The sequence below is a fragment of the Capra hircus genome, chromosome 7 (assembly GCF_001704415.2).
Source record: "Capra hircus breed San Clemente chromosome 7, ASM170441v1, whole genome shotgun sequence".
Classification (NCBI taxonomy): Eukaryota; Metazoa; Chordata; class Mammalia; order Artiodactyla; family Bovidae; genus Capra; species Capra hircus.
In genome coordinates, this window is record NC_030814.1 from 62166795 (window position 1) to 62179679 (window position 12885).

Consider the following 12885-nt stretch of genomic DNA (forward strand, 5'->3'; position numbering starts at 1 on the left):
TTATATGAGGTACCTGGAATAGTCCAATTCATAGAGACAAAGGAGACTACAGGTTACCAGGGGCTGGGGATGAGTAAAGGGAAGTTAGTGTTGAATGGGTCCAGAGTTTCAGCGTGGGATGATGAAAAAGTTCTGAGACAGACAGTAGTGACAACTGCACCGCAAAGTGAATGTACTTAGTCCCGATGAGCTGCATACCTTAACATGTTAAAATCATGCCTTATGGATATTTTACCACAGCAAAAAGAAAAGGGGAGGGAAGCAAGAGATGTCCTTCTATTATGCTCTTTCTCAATCCTTGGTGACAAGAACACCGTTACCACTTACTGTCTGTTGGATGAGTATTGCATACAAAGAGTAATGGGAATGAAAAAGAGAATGACCAGTTCATTCTGCCTGGGAAGGTTTTTTTAAATAGGCCTCATAGGAAGGAAGACATTTGATCAATATCTTCACACAGGTTGAATTTTTCCATCAATTCATTTAGGTTGGATTTTTTTAAACAGCTTTATTGAGGTATAGAGACCTAAATGAATTGATGGAAGAATTCAACCTGTGTGAAGTCCATGCTAAAGGAGACCAGTCCTGGGATTTCTTTGGAAGGAATGATGCTAAAGCTGAAACTCCAGTACTTTGGCCACCTCATGGAAAGAGTTGCCTCATTGGAAAAGACTCTGATGCTGGGAGGGATTGGAGGCAGAAGGAAAAGGGGACAACAGAGGATGAGATGGCTGGAGGGCATCACTGACTCGATGGACATGAGTTTGAGTGAACTACGGGAGTTGGTGATGGACAGGGAGGCCTGGTGTGCTGCAATTCATGGGGTCACAAAGAGTTGGACATGACTGAGCGACTGAACTGAACTGACTGAGGTATAACTTACTTAGTATAAAATCTACCCATTTTAACTGTGACATTTATTAAATGTATAACTCTATACACATCACATCTAATTTTACGACATTAAAAAGAAACTTCATGCCCAGCTAGAGTTCTGCCTCTTTACCATGCTGAACCCTAGGCAATCACCAAACTACTTTCTGCCTCTACAGACTTGCCTTTGCTGAACTTTTCATATAGGGGCAATCCTATTACATGTGAGCTTTGTGTAGGGCTATTGATGACAAATGCACCATGCCAATGAGTGCTATCGCTCACAAACTGGAAGGTTACAAATTCCGAGGATCCATTTGGTGTCAAATAATGATTTGCAAGTCTTTTTAACAGGGGGTCTGTTAATACACGTTGTTAACAAAACTGGTAACACACGTTCTCCAAAGTCTGCCATTCTTTTTTCCTGACATTCCTGAGGTTTGTACGATTTGCCCTACTGTTGCTCATTTTACTATTAACGCTTTTCCTTTTCTTTCTCTAAGGACTTCGAGATTATGTGATTATACAGAAGAATTTTTTTCCCACTAATTTTTCACAAATCTTAACTCTATTCATATAAATCTAAGTTTAATTTTTAAAAGCAGTAGTACTAATCACATTCTGGCAAAAGAAACAATGAAACTCATTAAAATCTAAGACTTAGCTCTTACGGAAATCGTGGCCAGTTCTTAAAATAGGGACCAGAGGACGCTGTTCTTATGTCTTGTGGACCTGGGACTCCAGGCAGCATTATTACCTCCTGGTCATCTGTGCTCATCTTCGAAAACCAATGAAGATTTCGAATCTACTCAGTGGCTCCACTCATCCCCCCACCGAGGAGAACGTTGCCTGGAGCTGTCTTGACGAGCAGCAACGCTGTAACGGGCAGCCAGAGAATGTCATGTCTCAAATGGATGCAGTTCAACCTCTACACCTCTTACTTGTCATGGCAGAAATGGTACAGGGGTGAGTCAAGATGAGGCAGAAATAATATAACAAGCATCAGTATATAGCAAGGATGACTGTAGGCTGCTTACTTTAACCTATATTGTTTCCTGTGTCACAACAGTTTTGTAGAAGGCATGATTACTCTTTCTATTTTACAGAAAGGTTAAACAACTTGTCTGAAGCCACTCAACTAGTAAATGGCAGAGAGAGGGCTTGAACTGAGGACGGGATGTCTCCAAAGGCCATGTTCTTCACTATTAAATTATACTGTGGGGCTGACTGCTCTGACTTAAAAAATATAAAATATAGGTAAGTAAGTGAAATAATAAATCATAAAGAAGGCTAAGCACCAAACAACGGATGCTTTCAAATTGCGGTGCTGCAGAAGAATCTTGAGAGTCCCTTGGACTGCAAGGAGATCAAACCAGTCAATCCTAAAAGAAATCAACCCTGAATATTCATTGGAAAGACTGTTGCTGAAGCTGAAGCTCCAATACTTTGGCCACCTGATGCAAAAAGCTGACTCATTGGAAAAGACCCTGATGCTGGGAAAGATTGAGGGCAGGAGGAGAAGGGGACAACAGAGGATGAGATGGTTGGATGGCATCACCAACTTGATGGACATGAATTTGCACAAGCTCCGGGAAATAGTGAAGGACAAGAAAGCCTGGTGGGTTGCAGTCCATGGGATCACAAGGAGTCAGACAGGACTTAGCAACCGAACAACACAAAAAGTGAAATAAAAGATAACCACACACACATATACACACAAAAATGATACCCTGGATCTTGGGCAAACGTCTGGCAATACTTCAATTTACAACATTTTTTCACCTACCATGTACCTTGCACTGTCTGCTGAGGTGATCAGACCTTGTCCTCAAAGACTTTCAGATGTCTGTGCTAGAGCAGAGGACAGATAGGCCCAGCCTGGGCTCGGTGTTGACTGAAAAGGCTAAGCTGAGTAGAGGTCATCATGAATCAAGAATTTCACTGGCTCCCTGTGATCCTTTAGGCAAATCCCTTCACTTTCGAGCATCAGCTTTCTCACATGTGAGTGAATGCTCTGGATGCTCTGGTCTCTGAGCCCCTACGATTCTGCACTCACTGTAGCCTGTGGTCTTTGCTTCCTGTGTTAACAGCATTTCTGCACATCAAACTGACTGTGGACCTCCTGCTGATTTCCACAGCTTCCAGGACAACAAAGCCTCACATATTTCTTAAACACCCAGCTATATTATGTGGCACAGCTTTCTCTTAAAAATGGGTGTAGATTAAGATGAATTTTGCTTGGTATTGCTTTTCATTTCCATCACACATTGCCCTCCCCTCTCTCGCTTGATCTCGGCCTCCCCATGGTTTCTCCAAATCCAAATTTGATCTCAACTTCACCACACTGGGTGCCTCGTTCACCACAAACGGCCATATTTCACTTGCGGCTGAGTGGAGAATTCATTCCAATTCACTGTTCAGTCTCAACAGTGCAAACATATATTCAGGGCTGACATATTTTCATTATGGAAAAGCCAGGCTCTCCAACAGACGTTGCCCATAGGGATTAATGAGGGGAATGGTTATTTATTCTGCAGCTTGACGTTTTGTGCAGAATAATTCCTGAGTCTTTTTATACTTTTAACAAATAGTTCGCCAACAAAAGATCTTAGCGCTTTGGATGAGCACCAAGCCAGGATTTAGGAACTGCCTAAAATTAACTGATAGCTATGAAGGCACATTCCAGAATCACACCGAGTATAATGATACTACTTAATATGACAGCCAGCTAGTCATCCATTCCTAACACCAGACAGTCCCTCCCACCTGAAACCAACTGCACTGGTCATTTGGAGGGGAACTCTATATAGACACCTGGAAACCCTCCTACCTCAGTGTAAAATGTCTAGCCTGTGTACAGGTTCAGTCAAATACCTCTGTTAAGATGAAAATATCCTGGACCATTTTTGGTCACCCTTTTGCTGTCTGAATAATATACAAATCCCACAACGTCTCTTCAAGTATATTAACACCTTGGCCCCTGATTTCTTTTTCCATTTTAATCCTTTTCTTCAACCTGTTTTACTTGTATCATATGCAAGTATATCCTATACTTGTATGTCCATTGAGTTGGTTATGCCATCCAACCATATCATCCTTTGTCACCCATTTCTCCTCCTTTGCTCAATCTTTCCCAGCATCAGGGTCTCTTCCAATAAGCTGGCTCTTTGCATCAGGTGGCCAAATTACTGAAGCTTCAGCATCAGCTTCAGCTTCTCTGTTTCTGGAATATTTTATTTTCCTGGGTTCCAAGATCACTGTGGACAGTGACTGCAACCAGGAAATTAAATGACATTTGCTCCTTGAAAGAAAAGCTATGACAAACCTAGACAGTGTATTAAAAAGCAGAGACCTCACTTGGCTGACAAAGGTCCCTATAGTCAAAGCTATGGTTTTTCTGGGCTTCCCTGGTGGCTCAGCGGTAAAGATCTGCTTGCAGTGTGGGAGACCTGGATTTGATCCTTGGGTTGGGAAGATCCCCTGAAGGAGGGCATGGCAACTCACACCAGTATTCTTGCCTGGAGAAACCCCATGGACAGAGGAACCTGGTGGGCTATAGTTCACTAGATTGCAAGGAGTTGGACACAACTGAGTGACTAAGCATATACATGGTTTTTCTAGTAGTCATGTACAGATGTGAGAGTTGGACCATAAAGAAGGCTGAGCACTGGGGAATTGATGCTTTCAAACTGTGGTGCTAGAGATGGCTCTTGAGAGTCCCTTGGGCAGCAAGGAGAACATATCAGCCAATCCTAAAGGAAATCAACCCTGAATATTCATTGGAAAGACTGATGCTGAAGCTGAAGCTCCAAAACTCTGGCCACCTAATGCAAAGAGCTGACTCACTGGAAAAGACTATGATGCTGGGAAAGACTGAGTGCAAGAGGAGAAGGGGACTACAGAGGATGAGATAGCTGGATGGCATCACTGTCTTAATGGACGTGAGTTTGAGCAAACTCCAGGAGACGGTGAAGGACAGGGAAGCCTGGAGTGCTACAGTTCACGGGGTTGCAAAGAGTCAGACACAACTACCCAGACTGAACAACAGAAAACAGTAGTTTTCCCTGTTTCTGGGATATTCTCACTTCTTCCCATCTTGTGCTTGATTAAAGCATGTGCTTCATCCTGAAAGATGTCTCTCAGGTGATGGTCTATCTACCTGTTATGGTTCCCCTTAGCCATCAGAAGGGGCCACTTCTCTATTGCTCCACAAAAACAACCCTGAGCCTTTTGGCTGCTGCAATTCAGGTACCCTTTTCTGAACTGAATGCATTGCAAGTCCCTAACAGAAAATATGAAGTCTATTTTTAGGTAATTTACAGAGAACAAGGTACAGAACATGTTGCTCAATATACACCCATCTTGAAAGAACAAAGAAATGATAATACATCAGGGTCCATCATGGACTAGAACATCTGGTAAGATTCCAAGGCTCAGAGAAATCTCTGCAAACTCATCCATTTGACAAACATTTATTGTGCTCCTGTTTCATCTTGTATTAGGTGACGGGCTCTTTTTTCACCCCAGGACCTGTGACACTCAGAGCAGAGGGAATGTCCACACTCTGGCATCACATCTGTGGAAGCACGGTTACTAGGCCTAAGACACAATGCACTGTTGTCTACACATCACGGCTTCTGGCCTGCAGTCTTATTTGTGCTTCCCTGACACGTTTGGGCCCGCCCCTGCTGAGCTAAGATCAGAGGGACAAGGCGGGGTATGACCTCAAAAGGCCACTCCCTTCAAGTTGGCTTCCAGGTTATCTCAGGTCATGACACTTCGGCGAAGCCAGGGTGGGGCTTGGGCTCTTTTGAACAAAACCCCTAAAGGCTACCCAAGGCATGTGAACCTGCCTACCCCTACCATCTCACCACGCAAGCCTATGAGCAAGTGAATTCTCCAAACTATCCACTGAGTGCTGGGGCCAGGAGGTCACTAGGTCCAGGATGCCCAATGAGGAGTATGAATAGAGATAGGAGAGGTTAGAATAAATAATTCAACGTTTGTGATCTCAGCGTTTGGCAATAGGGCTGACAAGGTGCTCAGAGAAAACACTCCTATTATAGTATTTCCCAAAATAATGAATAAAATTCATTTACTGCCCTGATAGTCATCATCAACCCATCCTTGATCATTTATTAATCAATTATTAACTTTTTAATTGGCAAGGGAAAAACAAAAAAGCAAAGATCCACAGGGCTAAGCTAATAGTAGAGCTAGCTTTTGCTTATCTTTTGGTGGTCTCTAGCTGTGTTTTAATACTTCATGGATTCAGGAAATAGGAGACCAAGACTGAGCCTCAGTAGGATAGGGTTAAGCTCAGAAATACCAGGGAAGCCAAAACCTTTGAAATGCCATGACCTCAGTAGATTAGTTTGTTTAAAAAAATAAGAAATTAGGGAAGGAAGCTATATATGAAAGTCTTAACCTTAGCTCACTTTACAGTAGAATGATAAAGAAAGAAAACATTCCCATGAGACTATCCAACACAATCTGAATTCACATGGGTTTGAGGATGAGATTCATATTTCTTATCCAGTGCAATATCCCAAGATGTAAATCAAATTTAGTGTGCCCCAAGCAGAAGCAAACACAAATCACCTTTGGGGGATAACTGGAGAAAAGACCTCAGGTATAAGAAAGATAACAAATATATATAAAGTATGGGGAAATAGTTAAAAATAAGGACTATAAAATAAGGGAATGCAATGTAAGTCTAAAGAAGTTCCTGAAAAATACAGTAGAGGAAAATGGGTAAAAGAAATACTTAAAAAGGTAATTTGTTACAGTTTTCTGGGATTAATGGAAGTCACAAATCCTTAGATTCAGGAAGCCCAGGAAATCTTAAGCAAGATAAATTTTTAGAAATTCTAATACTCATCATAATCTACAGAACATGAAAGAAAAAGATAAAATCTTAAAAGCAAGCAGAAATAAAAAATTATCTTCTCCCTTCAAAGAAATAACATTGTATCAATGGCTCTCAACCATCAGTATACATCAAAATCACCTACTGAACTTTTTTTTAAACACACACTCCATCACTTCAGCCACAAAGTGTGGATTCAGTAGGTCTGGAATAGTTTTTTAAAATGAATTTCTAATAAGCTCCAGGGTGATGCAAATGCTGCTGGTCTAGGGGCCACTTTTTTAAAACCACTGGATAAGACTGATAGTTGCATTATAAAGAGCAAAAGTGTCAGACAAAAGAAAACAGAATGGTATCTGTAAAGCACCAAAGAAACATCATTGAAAATCTAGAATTGATGGCCAGGGAAATTATCTTTAAAGAGCTAGTACAAAATAAAGACATTGTTAGACGAACAAAAGCTGATAGTTTACTATCAGTAGACTTTGGCTGAAATCACTTCTAAATTAGGTGCTTTTAGAAGAAAAATTATCTCAGAAGGAAGGTCTGATATGGAAGTGTGAAAGTACAGAAAACAGTAAACATGTTGGTAAATTTAAACCTAGATTAATTGTACAAATCAAAAACATTACTCTCTAATCTGTAGGGCTACAAAATTTAAAATTAGTATCCTAGAACATAAAAGCAAAGAAAGCAAGATTGGAATGATCAGATTTAAAACATTCTAATATTCTTATTTTATTTGAAGGTTACATGTTTATAAAGTTAAATACAAATTTAAAATGTCCAGGGTATGCACTTTAAGAACAGAAACAGAACATATATTAACAGAATCAGTAGGAGAGAAAGTATGAAATTAAATAAAAAGAAAAAAATATGATCCAAGGGAATTTACAAAAGAAAATGTTAGTAGAAAAGAATGCAAACATATGAATAATCATAGTCAGTATGTATGTACTTAACTCTCTAGTTACATTATAGACTGTCCGAATGGACAAAAATAAGGTCCAGGCACCTGCTGCTTATAAGATACAGATAAAACACAAGGATATAGAAAAATTAGAAGTAAAAGGACAGAAATAGCTGTATCAAGCAAATATAAACCAAAATTTTATTATAACTTCATTACTTTCAGACAAAATACACTTTACAAAAAAGAAATCACTGAGATTCACAGGATTGTAGATAGGTAGATAGACAGATAAAAATATAAATTATCCACACAATAAACATTTTTTTTAGAGTCTACTATGTGCTAACCACTATTTTAGGCACTAGGGATACAGCAGTAAACAAAAAGAACTCACAAAAAGTGGATTTACAATTCTAGGTTTGTATATACCTGATAACATACTTCAAACCCTAAAAAAGCAAAAAATAAATCAACGCCTAGAGGATAAAATTGACAAATTCACCATAATAAAAGGAGATTTAAAAAACAAAAAAATGCCTGTCTGACAAATCAAACATGTGGGAAAAGAGTGAGGCTATAAAAGAAGTGGATGCCATAATTAATAGCTGGCTTAATGGACAAGTATAGAACTAAGTCCTACATGAGAAAATACATACATATGCCAGGCCATTAAGGACAGCTCAATAAATTTCAAGCAGCTGCACCCACCTCCTCACGAGTGAGCACAACCCAACCACTGTGGCTGACAGTCCGGCAACTGGGAGCCAACTGCTGCCCCCTCCTTCCTGGGAGCATGTGTGGGCCATGGCCCCCTTCAAGGGAGTAACAGCCAGCACAGACTGAAGACAAGCATCCAGATCGAAAATAGCCTACACACACACACACAAAATTAAACCCACAGAAGGATAAGCCCTGGGGGCAATGTGAAATGATAATGATTTAGCAACTTAGCTGCATTTCTACGCACCAGCAAACTCTTACAAGACACAATAAAGAAATACATCATTTATAGTAGCAACCAAATATATGCTTCCTATATAGAAGTAAATAAAAGACATGCAAAACTTGTTTGGAGTACATTAGAAGACTCTGTGGAAAGACATTCACAGAGACTCTAATGCATGGAGTGATTCCACATATACATATAGGTTGAAAAATCATAATCATAAACATGCGTTTCTCCTTAGATTGTTCTATGGCTTCAATTTAACTCCGAGTATTCCAAACTTTGATGAAATTTGACATGGTATTTCAAAATGTTTACACAGAAGAGCGAAGCAGGGAAAAATGAACAAACACTCCTGGAAATCAAGAAGCAGGCTGGGGGCAGAAGGCTAGACTTACTCACCCAGATATCAACATTTTGAATATAGCTACAGTAATACCATGTGCAAAGTCACCGTGTAAATTAGCGCAGTGGTTGATTACAGAACAGAGAACCCTAAAGCAGAGTCACACTGAAACGGACACTTTACCGCAAGTGATTGGTAGTGGAATACAGTATGCAACAAAGTATACGGGAACAGCTGGGTATCTTTCTGGACAAAATTGAATTTGGATTCTCACTTCACACTATGCTTTAAACTAAATTCCAGTAGATTAAATAGAGGAGATAAGCCTATAAAACTTTCAGAATACAGGAAAACATGCATGAGAGCATTAGCTATGAAAGAAAATATTGATACATTTGACTGCATGAAAAGTAACAATCTCATTCCTGAAAAATTTTCAGAAAGGCCATGAAAAATCAAACCATAAACATGAAATGCTTATAATGTTTATATCTGACAAAATTTTAGTATCCTGGCTCTAAGAATCACTAGGCATAGGACAAGCAACCCAAGAGAAACAAGAATAAGGGAGTAGGACAGGATATCATTGAAAAGGAGAACTAAATGGTAATAAACATATGAAAAATGTTTAGGAAACTATGAATTAATCCCACAAGATATTCTATACTTCCCCCACACAGAGGAAATTGAAATGTTAGACATTATCCAGTGTCATCGAGGACAAGGAGTAAACAGAACTTGTATATACTGAAGAACACATTAGTGAATGCACTTTTGAAAACAATTTGGTGGCAATGGCAACCCACTCCAGTACTCTTGCCTGGTAAATCCTATGGATGGAGGAGCCTGGTAGGCTGCAGTCCATGGGGTCGCTAGGAGTCGGACACAACTGAGCAACTTCACTTTCACTTTTCACTTTTATGCACTGGAGAAGGAAACGGCAACCCACTCCAGAGTTCTTGCTTGGAGAATCCCAGGGACGGCGGAGCCTGGTGGGCTGCCGTCTATGGGGTTGCACAGAGTCAGACACGACTGAAGCGACTCAGCAGCAGCAGCAGCAGCAGCAAAGGTAGGGCTTCCTTGGTGGCTCGGATGACAAAGAATTTGCCTGCAATGTGGGGGACCTGGGTTCAATCCCTGGGTCGGGAAAAGGTGAGTGAAGTGAAAGTTGCCCCAGCTGTGTCCGATTCTTTGCAAGCAGACTGTAGCCCACGAGGCTCCTCTGTCCATGGAATTCTCCAGGCAAGAATACCGGAGTGGCAAAATGGATTAAAGATCTAAATGTAAGATCAGAAACTATAAAACTCCTAGAGGAGAACATAGGCAAAACACTCTCAGACATAAATCACAGCAGGATCCTCTATGATCCACCTCCCAGAATTCTGGAAATAAAAGCAAAAATAAACAAATGGGATCTAATTAAAATTAAAAGCTTCTGCACAACAAAGGAAAATATAAGCAAGGTGAAAAGACAGCCTTCTGAATGGGAGAAAATAATAGCAAATGAAGCAACTGACAAACAACTAATCTCAAAAACATACAAGCAACTTATGCAGCTCAATTCCAGAAAAATAAACGACCCAATCAAAAAATGGGCCAAAGAACTAAATAGACATTTCTCCAAAGAAGGCATACGGATGGCTAACAAACACATGAAAAGATGCTCAACATCACTCATTATTAGAGAAATGCAAATCAAAACCACAATGAGGTACCACTTCACACCAGTCAGAATGGCTGCGATCCAAAAATCTGCAAGCAATAAATGCTGGAGAGGGTGTGGAGAAAAGGGAACCCTCTTACACTGTTGGTGGGAATGCAAACTAGTACAGCCACTATGGAGAACAGTGTGGAGATTCCTTAAAAAACTGCAAATAGAACTACCTTATGACCCAGCAATCCCACTGCTGGGCATACACACCGAGGAAACCAGAATTGAAAGAGACACATGTACCCCAATGTTCATCGCAGCACTGTTTATAATAGCCAGGACATGGAAACAACCTAGATGTCCATCAGCAGATGAATGGATAAGAAAGTTGTGGTACATATACACAATGGAGTATTACTCAGCCGTTAAAAAGAATTCATTTGAATCAGTTCTGATGAGATGGATGAAACTGGAGCCGATTATACAGAGTGAAGTAAGCCAGAAAGGAAAACACCAATACAGTATACTAACACATATATATGGAATTTAGGAAGATGGCAATGAGGACCCTGTATGCAAGACAGGAAAAAAGACACAGATGTGTATAACGGACTTCTGGACTCAGAGGGAGAGGGAGAGGGTGGGATGATTTGGGAGAGTGGCATTCTAACATGTATACTGTCATCTAAGAATTGAATCGCCAGTCCATGTCTGACGCAGGATGCAGCATGCTTGGGGCTGGTGCATGGGGATGACCCAGAGGGATGTTATGGGGAGGGAGGTGGGAGGGGGGTTCATGTTTGGGAACGCATGTAAGAATTAAAGATTTTAAAATTTAAAAAATAAAAAACTAAAAAAAAAAAAAAAAAAAAAAGAATACCGGAGTGGGTAGCTGGTCCCTTCTCCAGAGGATCTTCCCAACCCAGGGATCGAACCTAGGTCTCCCGCACTGCAGGTGGATTCTTTACTGTCTGAGCCACCAGGGAAGCCCCTGGGAAAAAGTAGAGATGCATAGATACCAAGTAAACCCTTGGGTGCATACCTAGGATGTATTTGTGTGTCACAAAAAGGACATATAAAAATGTTAATAGATAGGAATGTAGAATGGTACAGCCACTCTTGGAAAACAGTTTGGCGGCTTCCTACAAAACAGCATGTGCTTACTATATAACCCAGGTAATCACACCCTTAGGCATTTATCACAGAAAAATAAAACTACATTCACACAAATGTCCATAGCAGTTTTATGAACTAGACTCATCCTAGAAACAACCCAGTGTCCTTCACAGGTGAATAGTTAAACTGTAGTACCCCTATGCCACGGGATAATACTCACTTAAAAAAGAACAATGTGTTGGTGCACGCAACAACTTGGATGGATCTCAAGGAAATATGATGCCTGAAAGGAAAAAGCCATCTCAAAAGGCTGCATACTGTGAGTTTCATTTATATAGCAGGTTTGAAATGACAAAATTATGGGGATGGAGAAGAAATTGGTTGCCAGGGGTGAGGGAGGGAGAAAGGAAGGGAGGTGGCTGTGGTCATCAAAGAGTAGCATAGAAGAGTATTATAATGGAACTTTTCTGTATCCTGACTATGTATGAAATTTCACAGAACTAAACACACACACACATAAACACACGTGAGTTCTTGAGAACTGGGCAAATCTGAATAAGGTAAGTGGACTGCATTAATGTCAGTTTTCTGGCTATGATACTTTACTATCATTATGTAAGATGTTAAGGAGCTTCCTTGGTGGCTCAGAGGTTAAAGCGTCTGCCTCCAATGTGGGAGACCCGGGTTCGATCCCTGGGTCGGGAAGATCCCCTGGAGAAGGAAATGGCAATCCACTCCAGTATTCTTGCCTGGAGAATCCCATGGATGGAGAAGCCTAGAAGGTTACAGTCCACGGGGTCGCACAGAGTCGGACACAACTGAGCGACTTCACTTTATGTAAGATGTTCCTATTGGTAGAAGCTGGAAGAAGGGCATAGAGATCTCTTCATATGATTTGTTACAAACTGCATGTGAATGTAATCTCAGAAAGTTTTTTAACTGTTCACAGAAAAAATTTTTTTTCTTTTTTGCCACACTGCATAGCATGCAGGATCTTAATTCCTTAACCAGGGATTGAACCCATATGTCTTGCAGTGGGAGCATAGAGTCTTAACCACTGGACCACCAGAGAAGTCTTAGAAAAAAATTTTTAACAGTGAAAAAAAATCCTGTATAAAATCTAGATGTCATTTTTGTAGGATAAAAAATTAATAAACCATGACATATTTAG